This window comes from Salvelinus sp. IW2-2015, linkage group LG6.2, assembly GCF_002910315.2.
Source record: "Salvelinus sp. IW2-2015 linkage group LG6.2, ASM291031v2, whole genome shotgun sequence".
NCBI lineage: Eukaryota > Metazoa > Chordata > Actinopteri > Salmoniformes > Salmonidae > Salvelinus > Salvelinus sp. IW2-2015.
In genome coordinates, this window is record NC_036846.1 from 2,232,548 (window position 1) to 2,259,581 (window position 27,034).

General features: G+C 41.5%; 1 long non-coding RNA gene across 2 annotated transcripts in view; it reads left to right on the forward strand.

Moving 5' to 3' along the window:
• LOC111965664 (uncharacterized) overlaps positions 1-23,366 on the forward strand; it is a 176,012-nt gene extending 152,646 nt beyond the window's left edge. For both annotated transcript variants that reach the window (XR_002877544.2, XR_002877545.1), the window contains exon 3: positions 20,370-23,366. This is a non-coding gene — a long non-coding RNA (uncharacterized lncRNA). The remainder of the gene's footprint in view (positions 1-20,369) is intronic.
• The last annotated feature ends 3,668 nt before the right edge of the window (positions 23,367-27,034 follow it).

The window sequence follows — 27,034 nt, forward strand, 5'->3', positions numbered from 1 at the left end:
CACACACACACACACACACACACACACACACACACACACACACACACACACACACACACACACACAACACACACACACACACTGCCACATATTTATCTACGTTGATGACTAAATATTTGTTGGTATCTTAAGTTGTCACTGTATTAGACTTAGCATCGGTGATTAGATGATGTTGAAATGTTGAAGTTGAAATGGTGCTGGAATAGTGGAGGCAGTTCCTGTTTTCTTTGCGATTTGATGTAATTCTCAGTGGTTCTAAATCAATAGTTGTTTAGTAGTCTGAAAATGTCATAAAACATTAACTCGCTTGACCATGCGTGCGTGCGTGCGTGCGTGCGTGCGTGCGTGCGTGCGTGCGTGCGTGCGTGCGTGCGTGCAAGTAGAAAAAACATGTTGACTCACCCTACTTTTTCATTTGATTTGATTTACTTGTAGAGAAACTYCAATGCCATCCTCCTCTTTTATGTTGCATAAACGGTCTATGACTCTGTCACACACTACACACTTATGTTTTTTGTTGTCCTAGGCTACCTGGCTAAAATGCTTCCTTTCATGGACAACGATGCACCAGGCCAGCTAGTTAACGCTGGCCTACTACATCTAGCTACATATGGAACTTCCATCCTCTCAGGCCAGGTGCGCAATTTATGAATTTATGGTTGGATCAGAATCTGCGTTATTGTCATTGGCCAGTACAGAGAATTAAGTAAAACCACAATTCCAAATCCCTATCTCCATCCATGGCTAATTTAGGAAAGGACCGATTTTAGCTAGCTAGCTAGCCACCGGAGGACAACAACACAACGAGATGCAACAATKACATATTTTTTTCTGTCTTTGACATTTGGCTTCAGTTGTAATGTTATTGGTGTGAAACCAAATCCAAACTTGCTTCACTTGACACTTTTTTTTKTGTGCGCCAGGACCATTCACAGCTGAGCTCACTCAGTTTAGCTCAACGCTGATTGGCTATTATTTTATACTAGCCAAATGCTCGCTGGCTTCACTTGCACTAAATGCTACGGACGACAACAGTGTCATACTCTTTTTGACCAGACAGCATCAGATAGATGGGCTACACATACTGAGACAGAGGGGGGCGCTGTTTCGTTCACTCGGATGCTTTCACTGGTGAGGTACGTTCAGCCTCTTGCGAATTGAAGGACATTTATGAAACACAGAGARACTAAATAAATAGATTGGTATGTTTTTTCTATTTTCTTGGTAATTTTTKGGGGGAAGCCTGGCTTCCCTTGCCATCCATGAATACACGCCACTGGTCATACGCATCCAATAAATTGATCTACACAACTTAAATTGCACTACTCGTAGTGATTCAGGGCTAATGTCTATAGCCAGCCAGCTAATTACCAGCAACTGGCTAAACAAAAAGACAAATCWTACCTCTTCTGAGATGTTGGAGTTATTTTCCTGTTGCTTGACGTAGGAGCTCAGCCAAGATAGCATGAAGTAAAACGGCAGAACCGTTTTCCCACCTGCATTTCCGCTGCATTTCCACAGCTTTATGAGCTTGTTCCGCAACTGCCTCCACTTATTGTGGTAAGCTTCCCCATCCATAGATGGACTCGACCAAAACAATGTAAATGCCATGAAAACGTGTCAGAGAAAGATCCCGAATCTCCTCATTGCCCACCGGCAAAATTATCCTACTGTACATTTAGACTATTGTGTATATGTGTATTTCACACTATGTCAAAGTAAAAATCGGAGTATAATGTTTGTATGGATGTCAACCTGAATAAATGTTCATGTCATCAATGAACTGCATTACAGTTAAAAAACKACTTCGACTACAACCACCGATTACTGTATGCTAACTATGCTACCAGCTTACCAGCGAGAGTTAGCATTTAGCAGTCACTTCTTCTAAACCTGAAAAGGGACAACTTCTAAATGTTATGCAGTGAAAACAGCCAAATAAATCCACACCTGACTTTAGTAACCACATTGTGGTCCTGTTACAAAACATCAATCATGATGGATTTGACAACTTTCCACTTCGTTGAATGTGCACCAATCCAGCATCCTTCTATCCCCCACAGTCTGTGTTCCTTTGACCTCTTTACCGCATCTATCCCCATTTACCTCCCTGATCTCTTTCCAGGAGTTCTCTTTCCCTCCGCATTGTTAAAAAATTTGGTAGGTGCACAGCATCACAGAGCCAGAGCCAGAGCCACGTACAGAGCCTCCTCACCGCATTGCTGGATCAAGCATAATGCCTCATGTCCACCAGATGCATCAAACTCTTTGCRTTCCGGCGGATGTCATTCATTGTCAATGGAGCAGTCCACAACCCCACGTTGGGGGTGCCGCACTAGGCTGCGGTGCGTTCTGTGTACCGCATGCGTTCAATACTTTCAACTCCTGCGTTGCTTTACTGTGTGGTGGTACAAACGGAAGTACACACACAGACTCCAACTAGCTAGCTTTTAGCTACCTGACAAGCGAAGCACATGTGCGTCAAGTACAGAAAATACAGGCAAGACATCCAGCAAAATAAAAAGCATATGCATGTGGTAGACATCAGGCTCTAATCACGTTTAAGAGTGTTGGCTCAACAAGACAATTCTGTTTACACTGCCCTGCTTAGAGGGGTGCAACTGTCAGGCAAGTGTTGTGCACTACCCGCAGAGGGAGCGGTCRAAACGTGACAAGTTTGCAAGTTTACATTGTGTTATATGTGTGTAGCCGAGGGTATTTTTGCGAAAAGCCTAGTAAGTGTTAAGACCCTCAAAGTCCTCGGAGCAGCCCAAGAGGAATCCTATTCAGTACAGTGGGAGGAAGATCTAAATCATCAGGGTAAATAGCGTAAAGCATCCCTCAGTGAAATAATTAATATGCAACGCTCACATTTTTGTGCTGATTACAAGGCTATGGCACGTGATGAGTTATCAAAACAAGAAATAAACTACTTGGATTAGAATTCTGCCTTTAATTGGATAGATGAAAGAAGCAATTAGTTGCACTTGAGTCAAGAATGTGTCCTTTTTTCAAGTCAACTCTTCCTTCTTTAATGGGAATGGGGGAAATTGTATGTTATAGCTATGCTTTGATTTCTTTGTGCATTAAGTTCAAACATAATTGTATTTAATTCTGAGGGTGTCACTGTCTTTTGATCTTAAATATTTTTTTTCTCCAAGTTCCTGGCATAGACATAGTATGTGTCTCTTTGTCTATAGCTCCATAGAGAGGTTATGCTGGGTTCATAGAAGACTGGAGCTGAAGAGAGGGTCAGCTGTGTGTGACCTCACCACAGGTAGGACAGACTTCAACTAAATGTAGAGAATCATAATAGGTTCTCTCTCCCATATATAGTGTCTGAAACTGGAGAGGCCGCTTTGTTATTACACTGTAATACTGCATAGAGGCCAATAGCCAATACCAGCATGGTTTCCGTATGTTCCAAAACCAATAATATTTCATCTTGATGTCAAAAGGTTTTATTTTACCCTAAGCTTTCAAAGGAAAATGTATGTATTCATACTGACTATATTCAATGCCACATCAGTGATATGGGATATATGGATCAGTCATTTTGGACCCCCCCCATCTTTTTAGTGAAAGGCTGTTCATTTGCACATCACATGTTATTTCAGTTTTTCATCCGTGTGATCGTCCCACATACCMTTTTGCCTATATGGCAAAGTATTCGCGGAGCTATAGTACAGTGATGCAATGTCTTACCGTGGTGTTGGATCAACAGACTGACTCCCCATCAGTGGCGGTCGGTGTTGTTTAAGATGAGGGAGGACAATTATTTTTTTAATGAGAATTGCCTTATTTCTGTTACAGCATATTGGATGACTGTCATTCATATTCCATTCACCCAGCTCAATGATAGGTTTAGGCTACATGATACTCAAATTTTCCCTATACCCATCATGAAGTTGCTACAACCTAGCCTATGAATGCAAGTTTACAACGTAGGTGCACAGGTCAAGAGAAAAMAAATGTGTAATCAAGGTGACAGACAATGACACAATACCACCTTGTACGCTTTTGCTTGCACCTAGCTTATCTAGGGTGTAGTCATTAGTCCATCACTTGCAAATGAGAGTTTCTATTGSACAAATTCAGGTACGTTTATTCCCGTTTCATTCCATTTGCTTCCGTTGAAGAAAAGTTTTCAGATAGAATCTGCAGAATGAATACACGCCTGATCGCACACAATCACAGTTCACTTTAACAGCAGCCAATGCTCGTTGTATAATTCCTTCTCGYATCTACTTGCTCTCCTCCTCTCATCTCTTCCCTTTTCTTGTGGACTTCAGTTCACAACACATGACCTGTCTGTGACCTGGCAAACAAAAAGTTACAACCAAACCTTCATATCATAACCGCTAACCTCTACACACAGCTCACATAGCTGTCACCATATTAACTAACGTCATAGTCAACATAGCTAATAGAACTAACGCGTTAGTAACCCCGCTACAATCATGCAGTACAGTGTACAGTCAGCAAGCAGTTTAGCAGTTACACCGGCAGGCCCCGCCGGCAATAAATTAATAAAACCAAAAGCTTACCTTGACTTGGAAGAGTTCCAGTGTTGGATAGCCATAGGCAGCTAGCTAACATAGCATCCCTCTCTGTTTGAGCCGGGTGTTTGAGTATGCTAAACTAGCAAGCTGCATTTACTTGCTAAGTAAGTGAAAAACAAGGAAATAAGTTAAATACARGGAAATATAGCTATTTCTCGGTCTCTCTCTCTCTCTCTTGCTTCTCCTTCATTTTTGAAGAAATGTATTTGTTCAAAACTGTTCAACTATTGTCTTTCCCTCTCTTTGAGTCAACTACTTACCACATTKTATGCACTGCAGTGCTAGCTAGCTGTGCCTTATGGKTTCAGTACTAAATTAATTATAGGATCCTTTGATTGGGTGGGCAACATGTCAGTTCATGCTGCAAAAGCACTGATAGAAYGTCCTCCGGAAGTTGTCATAATTACTGTGTATGTCTATGGAAGGGGGTGAGAACCATGAGCCTCCTAGGTTTTGTATTGAAGTCAATGTAYCCAGAGGAGGATGGAAACTAACTGTCCGTTTACACCGTGGTGCTACCCTACAGAGTGCTGTTGAGGCTACTGCTGACCTTCATAACAAAGCAGTGTGTTAGATCAATTATTTGGTAACATGACTATATTTAATATAGTTTTATCTYAAATTGATTACTTTTTAAATGTTTCACTATTTTTATTTTTATGAAATTCACTGAAGAGGATGGTCCACCYCTTCCTCCTCTGAAGAGGCTCCATTGCTCCCCATTCATCAAACATACTAGCTAGCTAGCACCCCAGACATATCATCCAAGGCTACAGATGACCATATGAATGATTTATATCTTACTACCTACCCCATTGTCCTGTTTCCAGAAAGCTGGGTGAATTGGCAGAGGCTCTAACCCATTTAGGTACAGAAAGTACCAGGTTGTGGAGGGKGACTGGATGGTTGGTTGGATAGCTCTGTTGTTGCACAGCCGTTACTCATCAATCAGAAATCAAAGCTTTGACAGTTGCCAACATTAAAGGACTGCTCCTGGTGTGTCCTGTGCCAGGGAGTTATCACAGATCATGAAGAGAGAGGATGGATGGAGACTCCTGGGCCAAAACCAGGACAGGATTCGCTGAATAGATTTTCCTAGTAATATAGGCCTTTATCAAAGAAGCAGGGGTGTTGGTGAGATGCTATAAAGTAATAGGCTATGCTTCTTACATTGACATATGCTACTGTAGTTGTAATATGCTTTCAATATTACCCAGAGTTTATGGATGTGATTGATACTTATGCTATAAGGCGCTGTAAGGGGCGGCAGGTAGCCTAGTGGTTAGAGCGTTAGGCCAGTAACCGAAAGGTTGCTAGATCGAATCCCCGAGCTGACAAGGTAAAAATCTGTCATTCTTCCTCTGAACAAGGCAGTTAACCCACTGTTCCTAGGCCGTCATTGTAATTAAGAATTTGTTCTTAACTGACTTGCCTAGTTAAATAAAGGTTAAATTAAAAAAAAATGTAAAAAGGCTGAAAAGCAATTCTAACAGAGAGCCAGAGTCAAAGTCAATAGAGCTCACCAGCTTGTAGTCCTAAAAAATGTACATGAGTTAGAATTTTCTACCTCTGGTTCATTGGCCGTTCTTATTGGGGAAATGAATGGGGGAAAGAATGGGGTTTTGGGATATATGCAGAAAATAAGGTTAGGAGATCGTATACGTTTCGTTCAATGAGATAATATCAATCAGTTAATATGACCTTTATGAATCCTTTGTGCTCCAAATAAGTCAGTTGCTAACGAATCGCTAAACTGTCAGAGAAATGGAACAACAACATCAGTCGCAAAATGTTTCATGTCACTACGCCGAACACGCAAAGTCTGTGCTACACTAGTCCGGCAAAAAGCTAGTTAGCTTAGTTCGATTTTTGCTTACCTGCTCGAACTAAAACGCAAGKATGGTTTATTGTTTTGGTCTAGGCTGAAACCATGTCTCTTCAGCGGTAAGGTGCTTGTTTTATCAGTTCTCAAATGATGTTATCCAGACATTGGGTCAGCCTTAGCACTTGATCACGACTCTCAGTTCCGTTACATTACACAGAAGAGTCATTGGACGAAGGCGTCTTCTGTATGGGGGAGTTTTGTTTAGAGCGCCAACACTTGGTCTGAACATTAACACGAGTCTCTTGCGGTACGGTTTTGGAAGTATAGGACATTATCTTTCAGATCAGCGAGAAATAATTGTCAAAAAACAAAAGGTTACATTGATACACACCTTTATAGGGTTAGGGTCCCCACACTGCCATATCTCCATSTTACAGCGGGTGTTTACAGAAGACAGACGGAAGACAGAGGGACCACCAGTGCTGATTAGCTAATCTAGCATGCTCCGAACACCAGTGTGTCAGTGTGTAATGGAAAAAGACCGCCAGAAACTTGTTGTTACTGAAAAATACTGCCAGCTACCGCTGTGATAAAGCCGGTTAAAACTGTGTACAGTAAGTGTATATTTTGCATTTGTGAAATAATTTTGATGTGATATGAAGGCAAAGGACTTTATGTTTCTAGAACCATATCGCAATTGAGAATCGATTCATGTCTAGATGGAGTATTTGGCTGTTTTGGCTGCCAGAGCCAGTCTACCTCCGAAATAGCATACATGGTCTTTGGACCTTAAGGAGTAATTAATGGTAGGCTCCTTAAGTACTTATTGGGCTAGGTCCACCTGATAAGTTTGGCTAAGCCTGTTAGCTAGATGTCAAATGCATTGGACATGAGGTGTATTTTTATTTTTTACATGTTAGCAGCACATCATAAGCTTTTTACTTGTTTTGATGACATAAATGCTTCACAATTCACAAAAAGTGATGTTAGCTGATGAAGATTATCTCATAGAACAAAACGTATAATATCTCCTAAGCCTGTGTTTACCACAGACCTTATATTCAGCGTTTATCCAAAAACCCTCCAAATGCCCCATTAATTTTGGCTTTGGCCAACTAACCAGTAGTAAAGTACTTAAGTAAAAATACTTTAAAGTACTACTTAAGTCGTTTTTTGAGGTATCTGTACTTTACTTTACTATTTACATTTTTTTACAACTTGTACTTTTACTTCAATACATTCCTAAAGATAATTAATGTACTTTTTACTCCATACATTTTCCCTGACACCCAAAAGTACTCATTACATTTTGAATGTTTAGCAGGACATGAAAATGGTCCAATTCMTGCACTTATCAAGAGAACATCCCTCCCTGGTCATCCCTAATGCATTTGATCTGGCAAAAACACCAAACACAAATGCCTAGACTGTAAATTGTCTGAGTTTTGGAGTCAGTGGTGGAAAAAGTACCCAATTGTCAAAAGATTCCTTCATAGAAAATTACTCAAGTTAAATAGAAAGTCACCCAGTAAAATACTACTTGAGTTAAAGTCTAAAGGTATATGGTTTTAAATATACTTAGATATCAAAATTAAATGTAATTTCTCAAATATGCTTAAGTATCAAAGTGAAAGTAAAAGTATAAATAATTTCAAATTCCTTATATTAAGCAAACCAGATAGCACCATTTTTATTTATTTTTTGTTTACCTGTAGCCAGGGGCACTCTCCATTTTTTTTCCAAACGAAGCATTCGTGTTTAGTGAGTCCGCCAGATCAGAGGCGGTAGGGATGACCAGGGATGTTCTCTTGATGAGTGCGTGAATTGGACCATCTTCCTGTCCTGCCAAGCATTCAAAATGTAACGAGTACTTTTGGGTGTCAGGGAAAATGTATAGAGTAAAAGGTTCATTATTTTCTTTAGGAATGTAGTGAAGTAAAAGTAAAAGTTGTCCAAAATATAAATAGTAAAGTACAGATATCCCCCAAAAACGACTTACTTTAAATAATTTTTACTTAAGTACTTTACACCACTGATTGGAATGTTCCCCTGGCTATCCATAAATAAATAAACAAGAAAATCGTGCCTTCTGGTTTGCTTAGTATAAGGAATGTAAATGATTTATACTTTTACTTTTGATAAGTATATTTTAGCAATTACATTTACTTTTGATAATATTAAAATAGGCCTATATTTAAAACCAAATACTTTTGGACTTTTACTCAAGTAGTTTTAAACTGGGTGACTTTTACTTTTACTTGAGTCATTTTCTATTAAGGTATCTTTACTTTTACTCAAGTATGACAATATGGTACTTTTCCACCATTGCAACTAAACATGGTGGAGTTAGCTTCCGTTAGTGCCTACAAAAAGACGCCATTACTATTGCTCTATTTGAGCTCAGTTGTGTGTATTCTCTTTACTTTGACAGAATGCAATATGTGGAAAAATTGGTCACACAAGCATGTGTAACAGTATGTGTAACTCTTGAAAAGGGATATTCAGAACATTTAACAAAGAGGGACTAACTTTTTAAGCCCATATTGACTGTGGTCAGTTGTTCATATTGTGTTGTTGCCATCCACTGTTCCATTAAACTATTAACATTTTTTTTTGTTTATTTACAGGTTTGATTATTGTATTTTGCCACGCCAAACAAGATGGGGCATATGCTGCGTTCAAAACACCTGGGAACTCGGGAAATCTCCAACATTCCAAGTCRGATGACCGTTCAAAACGATTTTTCCCAGTCAGAGCTCGTTTTTTTCCCGAGTTCCCAGTTGTCTTGAAAACACTGAAGTCCGAAGTGGAGTTCTGAGTTCCCAGTTCTTTTGAACGTGGRAAAAAAACGTTCTACTTTATTTCGCATTTTATTTTCCACTTATCCACATKTTTTGTTTTGTATGACGGTGGAGTTGTGGATTTCTTTACAACTTTTGAAATCGACTCCAAACGGCGTGGGGTAGGGTACCATTTAAATTATGCTGCCATCCTACACCTTTTGTATTATTTAGGTCATGTGTCTTTATTCTTTGGCGCAAATTATGATGATGTCTGAGCGTTCAAGCATTTTAGTCTGGAGTAGGACATGTTTATGGACTTCTAGGGCATTGTCATAAGTATTATATTTATTTAATACAAATGTCGTTCGAACAGAGGAAAAAATAAACAGACTGACTAAACATACAATTATTCTTTTGGTTTGTGAAACCCCTATGTAAGGACACAAAAGGGGGGACGTTCACCGCGGAAAGTAAATTCTTTTGAAGTGGAACTAATCATCTGAGGGATGGTTCTCGTTGTCCTAACAACGCAGCTGAATTGGAATGAGCCTCCCTTTTTGTTGAAGATATGTTTTCTTTCTTTCATTCAAAACTGATGATGATAGTAGTTTCACGCCCTGTCCACCCACATTGTCAGTCCAAACTTTTTTTTGCAGATAAGTCTTTACTTGGAGACGCCGAACACACGGCGGGTGACTCTTGGACTGTGACGTAAGCCTCGCCCTTCTGTCTCCAAGTCTACGCTTTATAATACCGTTATAATGAAAAGGGAATCTCACACCAAATCCTCCCCAATAACACTTATTTGAAAGACTGTGAGAAGATCAACACTCTTAGGCCACTCTTAAACATATTTTTATCTCCTTGATGATTATGCACTGATAACTTTCCCATTTTTATATAATCGATTTTGGAGTCTAAGTCCATTCATATTAGGCCTATTTTGTTTATTTTGTTGCCTATCTGTGTTCATTGTAACTCAACGGCTTTTCTGTTCCCCAGTTCGCCAGAATAGTTATGTACAGCATCCAATAGACTAGGCCTTCACGAATTTGACTTTCTTGTTTGGCAATTTGATTAGCAGCTGCTCTAAAATTACAGACAGATATGACAGACAGAAAGATGAAAGGATGTATAGGCGTATGGCTAGACCAACACATAGGCATGATATATATGAAGCCCTATTTGTTTAGCCTAAAGTTGGTTAACCCAATAAACTATTATATAATAGAAAACAATTGTCAAGTGGAATTGATGATTGATAGGCCTATTGATTGATGACAATGACAAGTCTTTGGTATTATAAGAGTTGTAACTGTTGGTTCTACGTCGATCGTCTCCACATACAGCCTCCGGGGCTTGTAAAAGGTAACTTTGGCCCTCTGACCTCGCTCTAGGAATTCCATCCTCTCACCGTTACTAAATCTTTCTCCTTCACAGGCTATACCTTTGCTTCACAACGTTATAAACTGTTTGCCTTTTATGCAAGGCCTAGTAACCGAGGCATTTTATTGTCACCACGGGGGACCAGGGTTCAAGCAACAGCCGTCCGACAAGAGAGGTGAACTGTTATCGCCAGGGGCGAGAGGAAGGATAACTCTTACTGACTTGATGAAACTTTCAACAGTTTAGGCCTACTTTTCTGTTTAGCCTAATATTGTGACTAACGAAAAAGGCAGCCTGTTGCGGTGTGTTTTCAGAATAATTGTCTCATGATCATTATTTTGCTTGTTAAAAACTCTTACAGTGCAGCATTTGTATTATTTGCGTCATTCTATCTATGCATTTGCCAAGGGGTCACTAATAGTCCCACCTGTGCGCTTTTAGGCCTACAATACATTATCAGGTTTAAATTGATCATATAGCTTATGGTCTAGCACAATAACTAAACCGTAGCCTTTTAAGTTACTTATGTATATTTCATCTTTTTATTAAGTAGCAGTTGCCTATTAATACTGGGTCGCCATTTTTGCGTGATCAGGCTTTTTCCTCATTTTAGTAGGGTGCCTTTAGAATAGGCCAAGACGTCTTGTGCTCTGGGTCGCCGGATTGCCTGGGCGGAGGTCCCTCCCTGGGCAAGAAAAGGTTGAAGACCCCTGCAGTACAGCATTTTTTTGTCCCTTTATTGCGTAAAACTAATGGTGTTTAATCCAACATATGAATCATTTTAGACAAGGAAATTATGACGTTAGACAAGCAAAACTATTTGTGGATAAATTGGATTCATATCCTGGTTTCAGTTTATATCGATTTTTTTTTTTTTTTACATGCAACCAAACACATAAAAACAGAAATTGTGCTGTCCTCGTCAACAAATTGATTACATTCTATTTTCTGAGAGTGCAAATCCCAAATCTGTTTAGCACGTTAGCCTACTTTTTCGTTTTACTCTGCTGTTGTTCATGTATTTTTGGCAGGATATTCAGACTGCTGATGCACGCTTTGAAAACAGCTCCGGTACAGTACGTTCTCTGAGTGATGTCACACAGGGGTGGGTCCCTCTGTGCAGCGACTGGAGAACCCTGACGTCTCTCTCTCCGTTGACGCAAAAGGGCTGGGAGATAAAGTGAGCGGGATGCGACGTAAACGAAGTGGAGGTAGAATCTGGTCTGCTGCGCTCTGTACTGTAGTCTGGTAAAATTTTACCAGCTGCGTTATTATTGGATCACCAAATCGAGCGACAGTGTCCATAAATCGGGCTTAGTCAGAGAGCACGCACWGGATGCGCATGTGGCATTATGGTTAGACAGAATACACCTCTGAATACACCACCCTAAGCTAATACTAGAGTAGCTTAATTAATATAAAATGTCATTAGATTTTTTTTTTTAAATAGGCTACATTTACTTACACAGCAAACACTTGTTTAAATGTAGTCTACTTGAGTGTAGTTACGATGCTGCAGATGTTTTACAAATGTGAATGGACATATAGCCCAGGTCAGGGATGACTATTCCACCCTATAAGGCATTTTTCCACGCCAAGTAGCTACACAACGACTTTCACGACTGGTAGCGTGATGTTTGTCTGGAATTTCCAACAATCCTTTGGCGTGCAACTATTTCTGTCATCTTTGCACGCCATGCGGTATCTGGTTGTCATTGTCACCACGGCAGACTGGGAGCCGGGAGAGGACGCCAATGCCGTGCCAGTTGGCTCGAGTTGGTGAAAACAACAGGCAGACGCAGCACGATTCTAATCTCAATCGTTCCAGACATGAAGGTCACTCTCATGGCGATCGCAGTTTTACTTGTTTCATTAAGTATAACGTAGATCCCACCTCCTTAATATATCAATTGAGCTCATTTCGTCTTTTTTAATTACACATTTACCACACGAGGAGGTTTTGCCCTTGGACCAGAGGCCACTGTAATTACATGTCTATAAGAATTGTAAGAATTATAGAATTGTCTATAAGGTTGGGTGAGTAGACTACGCTACCATAAACAGCTATTTTTAAAGACATTTGAGAAGAGATACAAAGCCAACAGAGGTTAAACAAGTTTGAATGGGACATGCCACTGCTGCAGCACCATAGTTTTACGTTTTGTGTTTGCGCATTACGCACAAGATATACCCATTACGCACAAGGTATACATTTCCTAATTGGAAGAATAGAAAGGACGCAGATTTCTTGGTCCTTCAGACATGGCTACAGGTAAAGTAAGTCATCCAGTTGGTGTAAGTGGCTCCAAACGATGTTATGTAATTGAAGATTTAAGAGGCGTGGCTTACTTGGACTATGTATTCATCATTGATCTGGTCAACATACAAACTGAACACACCGTTACTCTCTCATTAAACAAACAGACACATTGCATACCTACCAAGGACAGTATTGTAAATATCAAGGGGACACTTGTTATTTCTGGCTCAGCGGGTTTGGACTTTAGTTGAGTGTCGACCTAATAATGACTAATGAGCACCCAGTGACACATGTGTAGGCACCCAAACTATCATGGGGCCCATTAAACCATAACAATGTTATAATTAGCATTGTGGCTAAGGTTAACTTCAGCCCTGTAAATATCAAACTGGATGTGGGCCTGATTGGTCCACTGTTTGTGGGCAAGGGTGTGTGTGTGTGTGTGTGTGTGTGTGTGTGTGTGTGAGAGAGAGAGRGGGKGGGGGGRRGRGCGAGCATTCGACTAACCAAACTAATATGTCCATTATGTTAATTCTCCATAACAATATCAAAAGATATAACATAAGGTGTGATTCTCACTTCTCTTTATATCATACTGTTTTTAGGCCTACTACAGAAAAGAGCAGTGATGTACCCTTCCAAGTGTGTTATAAACATGCAACCCTGTCACTATTAAACTACCTTGCTTTGCCAACAGCAAAAATCAAGCAAATCGTCAATTTAGTCCATGACCAACACACGGAGRCATCATTATTTCTTGGTCTTTTATTTTTGTCCTGTAAATTACAAGCCTAAGCCTGGAATACACAGCAGTCTTAAAAATGTATATTGGAAATGTTTTTGATCTTGTACCCCACTGCAAACACTTTCAGCTGTCTGCAGGTCTCCTAGCAACAGCAAACAAAGGCAGGGCCCATTTCAAGTTTCCCGCGGAGAGGCCAGTCCAGCGGAGCCTTTGATCTTGACAGGGAAAATAGCTGAGTGGGCACTACTGGCATTTGTCTTTCATTTACTCCAACTACCCCCCCCCCCCTCAAAAAAGCTTTCTGGAACAGCCAAAATCTTCATCTGCCTGTCCCCTGCATCCAACCAACCCCCCGATAATCAACCATGGCAAAGCAGCTCATTGAAACATTACAGTGTTTTGTTGAAGTTCTTTTCTTTTGGTGCATAGTTACTGTTTGAGTTGCTAGAAAAGAGCTAGAATTTAGTAGACTAGTCATTTGTGGTTTCTCTGTGCAGAAAGAATGAACGGATACATAAATTGAGTATTTGGTCCATTGTTTTCMCCTCCTCTTTAAAGTCGACCTTGTAGAGAATGTAGAGGCCTCTATCCCAGGATTGTGACTTACAATTATTTTCTAATCACATAATGTGTGTTTTCCTCCCCTAGACAAGCGCATAAAGCTTTTTGTCTTTCAACAGAGCTGTGGCTATTTTCTCTGCTATGAAACTCCGGAGGCTTGCAGCTCTCCAGACAAACATTGGAGCTGCCGTGGATTTTCAGTGTCTCCTATTTGGAATTCAACTACATCCATAAAGTGGGCCGCACACTGAACACATTATTTGAAGTTGATGCTCCTTTCGTAGTACATGCTGAGGAGCAAAATATAAATAGCCCACTCCTGCTGTATGTATAAACATTATTGGGGGGGGGGATAATAACTTTGGGCTATGTAATGTTATCTTACTCCAGCGCCCATTGCTTTCATCCAAAACAGCTCAGGAGATTAAACAAATTAAAGTGTTTCTCATTGTTTCGGTGTAATTTACTGTWATTGATGTTTCCATCTAGTTGCAGAGGCCTGCTAGAGCAATTGTTTGTGTTTGTAGGAGGACACGGAACCCAGTGGGGTGTATTGACTCAGGCTGTTGACTAATACTGCGCTAATGCCACGTTTTAGGCTAACACTGCCCCAATTGTTTACGGGTGACCAAACAGTACCCAGGCTCTACACTGAGAYCATGCTTTCATCTCAGTGGTGCACAGCTCTCTATGTATTTGCATAGTATTTAGCAACTCAACACAATGTGCTATACTGTATCTAGAGTCATTTCAGTGAGCGAGTGCGCCCATGTGGTATGTTTATGTGTAGGCTAAAACATTTGTTTTACGTGTGCACGTCGTAAACATGATATAATACACATCCGTTACTATTCATTAGCATTTAAATGGTAAGTACCATTCTAAAGACATGTAGTGCAAGACCTCCATAGTCATTAACTCATTATACATACTGCATGGTATGTATACTTAGACGGAAGCAGAGACCATCTCAATCTGTGTCGTTCCTCCGTGCAYGAACTGTACAGTTACAGTACACTTGGAATGAGTCCATGTATATTGTGTTTGTGCCATATACAACATGCAATATCACAGTTTGACTATATGACATTTTTGGAGTGTTGAGAAGCAGGTATGGTGCAGAAGGAGTGTGGGTGTGGTAGCATTTGTCACTGTTCTCTTTAGGGGTTCAAAAGTAGGTTTGAAAATGTCTGTCTTTTTGTCTTGATGTCACACATTTTATTTTCGTACCGCATAAATCTGTTCAGGGACCCCAACATTTTTCCATCCGTCAAGGGTGTCATTTAGAAAAAATGTGCAACTGAATTGCCACCCCCAGTCCTTCTGTATGTTAAATGGCTTGCTGTCTCCAAGAGACAAGGTGGGAGTCTGTTGTATGTTGTGGTGCACCAGCCGCCCTGTCCCATCTTAAAACACGACCCGTCGCCCTAAATACACCCATCCCATGGCCAACTCATCCTGACACACACACACACACACACACAAGCACTCTGTCCACCTCCAAAGTGTCCTCCTCCTCGCCACCTCTTTGACATCGTGACAGACAAACTCGTCCCACTGCCGTTCGTTTTCAGGGAGACGCCTGAAAAGCTGGAGCTAACAGAGTCTGGCAGAATTGCCCCGAAGTGATTGAGATGTTAACCTTCAGTGCCGTCCCCCTTCAGTGCTGTATCTCCTTCCCTTCTCCCCCTCCCCCTCCTCCTCCCCCCAATTCCCCCCCTCTTCTCCGGTCCCTCCATCTCTTTTCCTCAGCAGGCTGTCTCTCCTCCGACAGACTGCGCTGTGAGAGAGCCAAGCCATTAGACACTCCCAGTGCTGATAATGAAGGCACAGAGGTGGTCCAAAGCAGCGTGATGCGGTGGAGGAGAGAAGAGCAGGAGCGGAGAAGGAAGGTAGATTAGGATAATTACCTGGCGTCGCTGGTAAAGAGAGAGAGAGAGAGAGAGAAAGATGTGTTACTTCCAGCCGTCTCCATTTGCAAAATGAGTATTACCGGAATAGTGCCAATTGCAGAATTGAGGATTCATGGTTTATGGGGCGGAAAAATGGAAATTGTAACATTAAGTGAGACATTTTTATTCCCAGTGAATGTCAATATAATGTGCTGTGTGATCTGATAATAGGAACAAAATAAATAAAAGGTTTCCCAAATGTTGTTGTTGTTGTTGTTGATGTTGTTTGTACTGAGTATTGATCATGTGGTATGTAAGTAGGCCTATGCATCACCAGCTATGCCAGCATGTACATATCTGTTGTTTATACAGCCTTGGCGYGGGTCTCCTACACCAGTAAGCACTAAATATCCTCAGTCACTAAGGCTTTGAAGAGCCTATGAGGTCAGGTTTTAAATTATGGTCTGCACCCACGCCACGCTTTCTCCACTCTCACAAATCCATTCGCCACACAATGCATTTCAAATGAAAGCAGCGTCACCATAACACGCCTTAGGAGACATTAAGCTATAGTATGTTACTTTCATGTATGATAGCATGGCCCCTGTACGCTTTGATGTGCTCACTTTTTAATGCTTTATTAATAATAACACACTGGCTACTACTGACACCGTGCATGGCTGCTGTTCCCTCCCACACACTTTCTTTCCATCCCTCCATCCTCCTTCCATCCCTCCCTGGGTCTTGTTGTCTTTGGGTCAGACTGCTGGTGTGCTTGTGATTTGAGAGAATGATACGGACCCGGAGATGAAGAGGGCCAGGAGAACCTATCAGAGAGCACTGGGTGTAAGGCGCTGCTCTCCTATTGGCTGCTGTTGGAATCAGACACATCTTAATTTCTTCTTCCATCCAGCCTGCTTTCACGTCCAAGCCCCAGGGAAGTGGGAGGATTATAGTCCCTGTCTTTTGGGTGTGTGTTTGTGTGTGTGTGTGTATGTGTGTGTGTGCGCGCACGTGAATGTCTGTGTGTGTGTGTGTGTGTATGTGTGTAGTAAACGTCTTATAGACACAGAAGGTACAGAGTTTAGACACTGATAACACTAACCCTCCTCCAAGCCTGGCCCAGATACAGACACAGTGTTGGAAGCGCTGGCAGATTTTGAGGTACTGTCTTCTTCCAGCTACTCCAGCAGGACATCAGCTCATTATGAATGAGAGACCAGCAACACTACAATTTAAATGTATTMTTTATTTATTCTTTATTTAACCAGATAAGTTCAATTGAGATATACATCTCTTGGATGTGTAATGGTGCTCACATTTGAAACGTTGATTTCTCACTGGCTTGCTCGCACTCCTACCACAGTTGATTAAAATGAAGATTTAACACATTCATTTAGATTTGACAGAGATTTTTCCTCATTCATTGACTGGCTGATCTTGTTACTACACCTCTGACATTGGTGAGGCATTCTGCTCATTCTATGTTTTCTGTTCTAATCTAGTTGTGTACCTAACACAGCGTTGACTTTTTTCACGGTGATGTCACTTTGCTGTATTGTACCTTGCATTACTTTCAGTAATTTTCAGCATTCACTCCATTTCAATCAAAAACGTCTCCAGTCAAAGAATCCATGCATCCCCTTACAAAAGAAACGTGGAATTTGCAGTTTCACATGTGGAAATSGCTTTTTCACGTGTAATGGCTGTTTTCACATGTTGTGCTTAACCGTCACATGTGAAACCACATTTAGAGTTCACATGTTAACACCTCCGTTTCACATGTGAGGTGAATAACACGTTTTCCCCTCACATGTCAATTGCATTTTCACATCTGAAAAACTATCACATGTGGAAATCACATTTCCCGTTTCACATGTAAGAAAACTCCACGTGTTCATCTTACTTTCACATGTGGAATTGCATGTTTACATGTGAGGTTGAAATCAGTGGAGGCTCCTCAGAGGASGAAGGAAGGACCATCCTCCTCAGTGGATGTCAGAAAAAATGTAAGTAGTGAAACACAAAGTTATCCTTTTTTTTTTGTTGATAAAACTACACTAAATATATTCACATCACCAAATAATTGATTAAAACATACTTTTTTGCAATGAAGGTGTATGGTAGCCTCAACAACAGTCTGTAGGGTAGCACCATGGTGTAGCCTGAGGACAGCTAGCTTTCGTCCTCCTCTGGGTACATTGACTTCAATACAAAACCTAGGAAGCTCATGGTTCTCACCCCCTTCCATAGATTTACACAGTAATTATGTCAACAATGTCAATTATGTCCTCCAACCTTTCAGAGCTCTTGCAGCATGAACTGACATGTTGTCCACCCAATCAAAGGATCAGAGAATGAATCTAGTAMTGAAAGCATAAGCTACAGATAGCTAGCACTGCAGTGCATAACATGTGGTAAATAGTTGACTCAGAGAGAGAGAGAAAATCATTGAACAGTTCGAACAAATTAATTTCTTCAAAAATGAAAGAGAAGCAAGAGAGAGAGCTAGCTATATATATATATATATATATGTTTTTTTCCCTTCTCACTTTTACTTTAACTTACTTAGCTAATGAATGCATCTAGCTAGTTTAGCCTACTCAAACACCTGGCTTAAACAGAGAGGGAATAGCTATCCTATGGCTATCCAACACTGGAACGTTTCCGAGTCAAGGGCAGCTTTTGGTTTTGTAAATGTATTGCCACTGGGGTCCACCGGTGTAACTGCTGAACTGCTTACTGACTGTACACTGTACTGCATGATTGTAGCGGGTTTACTAACACGTTAGTTCTATTAGCTATGTTGATTATGACGTTAGATAATATGTTGACAACGATGTAGGCTGTGTGTAGAGGTTAGCGGTTATGACAGCTGATGTGTTTTGCACCGAAGTCCATAAGCAAAGGGAAAAGGTGAGAGGAGAGTGTTTAGATGCGCGATGGAATTATACAAGGAGCAAATTAGGAAAGTGAACTGTGTTTGTGTGTGAGCAGGGGTCTAGTCATTCCGCCGATTCTGTTGAAAAACTTTTCTTAAAGCACCCTAGAGTCAACATCCACTCCCCCGGGGAAATCTAATTAGCATAATAAGAATTCCAACAAAAAATCTGTCTGTTTAAGCTAAAGATATCTGGGATTTTTCTCAAACCCACCGCATCCACAGATGTCGCACTTTCGCATCTGCGGTAAAGGTGACAGAGCTAGACCGGTGTTTGTCAGACCGTCTGTAGCGTTTGAACACGATGGCGTTCTCCATTTTGATCTACGACCCCCACAAGCTTCTTGGGACTCGTCTGAAGTTGGTACAGCCGATCTGCCAACTTCTGTTTGTAGCATCCGAACAGTTTGGGCTACACGAACATGTACAGTACCATTCAAAAGTTTGGACACACCTACTCATTCAAGGATTTTTCTTTATTTTTACTATTTTATACATTTTAGAATAATAGTGAAGACATCAAAACTATGAAATAACACAAACCAGATGGGATGGCAAATCGCTGCAGAATGTTGTGGTAGCCATGCTGGTTAAGAGTGCCTTGAATTCTAAATCATTCACAGACAGTGTCACCAGCAAAGCACCATCACACCTCCTCCTCCATGCTTCATGGTGGGAACCACCCATGCGGAGATAATCCGTTCACCTACTCTGCGTCTCTCAAAGACATAGCGGTTGGAACCAAAAATCTCCTATTTGGACTCATCAGACCAAAGGACAGATTTCCAACGGTCTAATGTCCATTGCTCGTGTTTCTTGGCCTAAGCAAGTCTCTTCTTCTATTTTTTGTCCTTTAGTAGTGGTTTCTTTGCAGCAATTTGACCATGAAGGCCTGATTCACGCAGTCTCCTCTGAACAGTTGATATTGAGATGTGTCTGTTACTTTTATTCGGGCTGCAATTTATGAGGCTGGTAACTCTAATGAACTTATCCTCTGCAGTAGAGGTAACTCAGGGTCTTCCTTTCCTGTGGTGGTCCTCGTGAGAGCCAGTTTCATCATAGCGCTTGATGGTTTTTGCAACTGCACTTGAAGAAACTTTCAAACTTCTTGACATTTTCTGTATTGACTGACCTTCATGTCTTAAAGTAATGATGGACTGTCGTTTCTCTTTGTTTATCTGAACTGTTCTTGCCATAATATGGACTTGGTCTTTTACCAAATAGTGCAGCATACAATGTAGAAAATGGTAAAAATAAAGAAAAACCCTTGAATGAGTCGGTGTCTCCAAACTTTTGACTGGTACTGTGTATATATATATACAAACTTTTGACTGGTACTGTGTATATATATATACCAGTACCAGTCAAAAGTTTGGAGACACCGACTCATTAATCTGTTCCCTTTTGCTTTCAGTGTTAGACCAGCACCCTGTCTACAACATCACAGCCAGTCAACACTGGGGCTGTGACTACTGGCATGACTGGGACCAGTGTGACCCAGACTCCTCTCCTCCATACTCAGACTGTAGCAGCTGATCCCCCACCAGGGGCACCTGGCTCCCCTCCGTCCTCTGGCTGGATCAATGACTAGAGCCATCYCATCCCAGGGACCAGGGGTCAGCATCAAAAGCCCCCTGCCCACGTCCTTGCCACCTGGTGCTCTCTTTAGGACGAGGRGGTACACTTCCACCCCTCCACCCTCCTCCTGAACAGACCAGGCTGTTTGGACATGGAGCCAGAACAGGGCCTTCGTGTGATCTCCCGTGCCCCTCCCCAGCCGCCCCCCACAGGGAGAGGGCCAGGGGTCAACCCCATCAGACCACCACACGGCTCACAGAGCCATTTGATGAGGGGATCTGTTTTGGATTTCATAATGCCCGCCGAATCATGATCCTGAGCCCTACTCAACTTGGTTATGATGTGTTAAATGTGTAATCTGTTTGTCAAAAGCTTCATGTTGGAAAAATGTTTGTTTCCAGGGATTTATGGATGTGAAGTTGACCTGGTCAATTAAGGTTTGTAGATGACTGTTTTCCTGATTTGAACATACAGTACATATACAACAATACTCACTTGACTTAATTACGGGTTCAAATGAACATATCAACAACATACTGTTATTTATGATACAGTTTATTAGGTCATTAAGTAATTGGGGCATATATGACACCATATTGACAGTTATGATAATTMATCTGACATGTTTCTGACTAATCACAACAGGCTTCCATTTCACTAACTCATACACAATAATGTACGATGTGTCACTACCTCACAGTCCTACCAATGAATAACTGGACATGCAGTATTAAAAAAATGCAGCCACTCTTGAACGACAATAGAAGTTAAATATACGAGAGTATGTTGTTAAAATGAATACCTTTTTGACATTGATGCCTTCAATCCAGTGTTAGACTTTACTGACTGACTTTACTGACTCGTGGAAGTGTTTCATGGTCATTAAACTTTGATACAACATACCCAATATGAAGACTCAGTTTCTCTGTGATACAGAGCCTGTATGTTGTTCAGGCTGTCAGTACATCATGAATACATATTAATGAACCCAGATTTCTAAATCTGTTTATTGAGCTTCTTCTTCCATTTCCTCCCTCCATTCTTTCCTCCAGTGCGTTAGCAGATCCCAGTATGTCCCCTAGTCTTGTGACAAGGGATGAAAAGGAGAGAAAAAAAGGTCTAATGAGTTTGGCAAAAGGAGGACGGAGGGGGGAGACAGATGGCATGAAGTCTGCGTGGCTCTGGCGTGGTTCGCCTGGTGCTAAAATCCTCCTCTCTCACATTCCAACAAATCCTAGCAGGAGGTTGGGGAGTCTGCCACACCACTCAGTGGATCCACGGGGTTCTCTCGGCACCCCTTTCCTCGCTCCCCTGCACCCGCGTAAGTCCCTGACCAAGGGTGTCAGCCTCCCCATACCATATCCCCACATGTATACATATATTAACATGTTTATACAGTATATATAGTATGATGGGCCATTTTATTGGCCTGCTAAGATAATAAACACAGGAGGGTGTGAGACAGAGAGACAGGCGCTGATTGTTAGTATGGAATTGGGCGTGTGGGATCAAATTGGGAGTGGACCTATCCCTCCACTCTAGTGTCAAATCTCATTGAGTAAACATAGGACCAAAGCATGGAGGCAAAGACTGTAATCCATTTATATGAGAGGAAGAAAACCTAAGTAGCTTTTCAATTAGTTTCGCCACCCCCAGCTCCTGATAAGGAGGAAACGCTGGCAAGTTGAGCCTGTCACAGGCCAGACATGCCCTGCTCAGATTGCCCMATATTCTCCTCAGTCGGTCCGTCGGTGGGGCTTATGGCCAAATGTACAGTAAGTGTAACTGCATGGTAATCACACACAGACAGTATGCCCCACCACTGGCCCGCGGTGACCACATGACGTCTTCATGTGTTTCCACTTCTAAATTGTTTTGGATTGCATTTGAATTTTAGGAATGTGCATTGAGGAGCACCATATAAAAGTACATCAGCGATATGATAATCATGTTTATAATGTATATTACGGACTATCTCTCTCAATATTCTCTCTCTCTCTTTATTCTCTCTCTCTCTCTCTCTCTCTCTTTATTCTCTCTCTCTCTCTTTTGTCTCTCTGTCTGTCTCTCTGTGTATAATTGACTGTATAGTGCACACTATCAATCTCTAACACACTTTTTTCTCTCTCTCTCTCTCTGCATGTATATATTGTGTATAATGTACTGTGCAGTGTACACTATCAATCTTTATCTCTCTCTCTCTCTTCTCTCTCTCTCTCTCTCTCTCTCTCTCTCTCTCTCTCTCTCTCTCCCTCTCTCTCTCTCTCTCTCTCGGCACTTTGCCTTCTGCTCGTGCTATTGAGTGGCTCTTCTGGGAATGGAGGATGCTGTGAAAAGGTCACAGGAGGTTTGAGTATCAAATTACTGTTAATGATAATGATAATAAAAAGAGAAATTTGCTCCAAATCTATCTGTGAGCTTTTTTCCCCTCCGTATGGAATGGGATTTATGTGCGGTTGGTCTTATGAATTGCTTTGTATGATTGTAAGGAGATGTGTAATTCATTACAATGCAAAAACTGTTGTTCACTTGTTGTTCTATGCTAATGTGTATCAAGCTGTATGTCATTCATGTGTCTCAGAGGTTACTATGATGAAAGACACAGTAGTGAGCCATCTGGGTTGTACAGAGCATCACACTACAAAATGACATCTCAACATCTCAACCCCAAAGCTTTACACAAACATTTAAATCCCCAACACTGCATTTCAAGTTACAAACACAGAAAATGCTAATATTTTACACTGCCCTAAACTTGGCTTATGTCTTCGCTGAAACTGTAATTACACTACATTTAAATGTAAAACTGTCCATAAACTTGTTATAAACACCTGCTCTCGGTCTTTCGTCAGATTCTTAATTACACTGTACTGATACAGATGTAGGATCATAATTTGAGCCAGTTTGCTACAGCAGGAAAATAATCCTGCAGCAAGAGGAAATGTGAATTATTATGTGAATTAGAATCCATTTTTCATAAAGGAAAATCAAGTCTGAAATTTAAAAGTGAAAATTATAACCTTCAGAAGCCTTTTTAAACCTCAAAATGTAAATGTATTGCMTTGCAGGAACTTTCTCCTGCAACAGRGTGTTTAAATTAAGATCCTACACCTGTTAAGCTGATTCCATTTGACCACAAAGCCATAATACATAAATCTGCAGTGACTTTCCCTCCCTCCCTACAGCACAGAGACTGAGAGGTTGGCTGTCCTTCCTTGGTGGCAGGGCAGAGTGGCATCTTGACATTACCATCCCCAGGCCCGCTGGCACAGCTGTCACCCACAGGATGGGAGACTGGCAGGGTCGATGGCCGCATGGCGCGCCTGTTGGCTGCCACCCTCCGTCCCCCTCTGTCCCCTCCATCCCATCTCTCAGTGAAAGGGCAAGATGGCCTCCGCCAGTCTCTCAGTGCATTGATCAGAGGCCAGACCTCCATTAGCTAAAGGTCACCGGGTTCACTGTGCTCTGTGCCGTCCCTACAGCTCCCCATGACCATGGTGGTGCGAGGATGTCTGTTCCTTKCCCTACCTCCATTCCAACTGAGACTAGCATGCTAGCAGATACCCATAGACTTCCAGTCATTGTGCTAACGCTAGTTAGCGTTGGCTCATCAAACTACCTCTAACTTCCTTCATACTGGACATAAAAATGGTATCCATAAGTTCATCAGACTCTGGGGAAGTAGATAAAGGGCCTCATTGCCWAAATTCTGAAGTATCCCTTCAAGTATCAAAAGTAAATGTAATTACTAAAATATACTTAAGTATCATAATTTCACATTCCTTATATTAAGCAAACCAGATGGCACTATTTTCTTGTTTTTTATATTTACGGATAGCCAAGGGCACACTCCAACACTCAGACTTAATTTACAAATGCAATATTTGTGTTTAGTGAGTCTGCCAGATCAGAGGCAGTAGGGATGACCAGGGATGTTCTCTTGATAAGTGTGTGAATTGTACCATTTTCCTGTCCTGCTAAGCATTCGAAATGTAACGAGTACTTTTGGGTGTCAGGAAATGTTGTAAATGACTATTGTAGCTGGAAACGGCAGGTTTTTTATGGAATATCTACATAGACGTACAGAGGCCCATTATCAGCAACCGTCACTCCCTAGAAGGCCAGCATCCCGGAGTCGCCTCTTCACTGTTGACTTTGAGACTGGTGTTTTGCGGGTACTATTTAATGAACCTGCCAGTTGAGGACTTGTGAGGCGTCTGTTTCTCAAACTAGACACTCTAATGTACTTGTCCTCTYGCTCAGTTGTGCACCGGGGCCTCCCATTCCTCTTTCCATTCTGGTTAGAGCCAGTTTGCACTGTTCTGTGAAGGGAGTAGTACACAGCGTTGTTTGAGATCTTCAGTTTCTTGGCAATTTCTCACATGGAAAACCTTCATTTCTCAGAATAAGAATAGACTGACGAGTTTCAGAAGAAAGTAATTTATTTCTGGCCATTTTGAGCCTGTAATCGAACCCACAAATACTGATGGTCCAGATACTCAACTAGTCTAAAGAAGGCCCGCTTTATTGCTTCTTTAATCAGAACAGCAGTTTTCAGCTGTGCTATCATAATTGCAAAAGGGTTTTCTAATGATCAATTAGCCTTTTAAAATGMTMAACTTGGATTATCTAACACAACGTGCCATTGGAACACAGGAGTGATGGGTGCTGATAATGGGCCTCTGTACGTCTATGTAGATGTTCCATTAAAAATCTGCTGTTTCCAGCTACAATAGTCATTTACTACATTAACAATGTCTACACTGTATTTCTGGTCAGTTTGATGTTATTTTACTAGACAAGAAATGTGCTTTTCTTTCAAAAACAAGGACATTTCTAAGTGACCCCAAACTTTTGAACGGTATGGTAAATAGTAAAGTACCCCAAAAAACGACGTAAGTAGTATTTTAAAGTATTTTTTACTTAAGTACTTTACATCACTGTTAATTTTCCCCTACTCTGTTTGATCACCCACAATATGCTACACCATTGTACCTCTTCCAGATATTATGACTGTGTCCACCTAAAATCAAAGACTCCATTCTAATTCTCTCCCTCCAGTAGAATGGCACAATAAAGGAGGTGCCTCACCTACTACAGAAGATCACAGCAGCACAATCACATCAAATTGCCAGGCCAGACCCGTGGTTTCACATTGCGCTGATCATCGCAGAATCACATTTGGCCTTATATGGTTCATCCAGCCTGTGAATGAATGGGGGATAATTGTGGTGCTAAATAGTGTGAAGGCTGAGGCTGCCACCGGGTGGGATCCATTTCCTGTGTTGTCAGGGGCACCAGTGATGGAGAGGGCTGTGCCTGCCTGCGTCTGTTGCACACACAGAAAGGCAGATGAACTTATTTGCATACACACACTCACAGTCACACAAGGATACAAACACGCTCACACAAACACACACACACACACACACAGATATACACACTCCACACACACAGATATACACACTCCACACACACACAACAGAATATTACACACTCCACACACAGATATACACACTCCACACACACAGATATACACACTCCACACACACACAGATATACATGCTCCACACGCTCCACACACACACACACAGATATACACACTCCACACACACAGATATACACACTCACACACACACAAATGTACACACCCACACACACACAGATATAACACTCCACACACACACAGATATACACACTCCACACACACCGATATACACACTCCACACCACACACAGATATACACCTCCACACACACACAGATACACACTCCACAACACAGATGATGATTGTCTCTTGCTTCTGTCAGGTTGTGTTTTTTTCCTCCAGCCATGGAGACCTCATCCTGGGAAATTGAGCAATTTCTGATTGAAAACAGTGCCGGTAATTAGAGTACTCACTATTTGTAACCACTTGGCATTACATTAGTATGCAAAGCTGGCAGTCAGCTAATCTGGGGAAAACGTTTGTTTCCTTAATTGCCCTCTTAGGCAAAAGTGAGGGGGGGGGGGGGGGTAGAGTAAAATTTGAACATTTGAACGTGCTCCTGCTAGAATGGAGCCTGGTGTGTTCAGGGGACGTGGCTCCTCCAACACGGTTTTTATCTTTACTAATGGACAGACAACATATAGGCATACACACATGCACAGTCACACATACGCTGGCACACACATGCACAGTCACACATACACTGGCACACACATGGGCATTCGTACACAAGCACAGACACACACATGGTCATACACACTTGGGTGCAGATGCATATAAATGATTAACAGTGATTTGGCATATGAACTACACAACGTGACGGACAATGAAATAATCTTCCTTTTTTATTCTGTGTAAGTGTGCATATCAATCCACCTGGTCTGTGCCAGGCCAATCGTTCCTCTCCATCCTACCTGCCTCCTCACCTTGGCTTCACTTACATTAGGACAACATTACCTCACACTGCCGAAGGGTTACCCTCTCTTCTCACCCTCATCATCTTCAGCGGCTTTT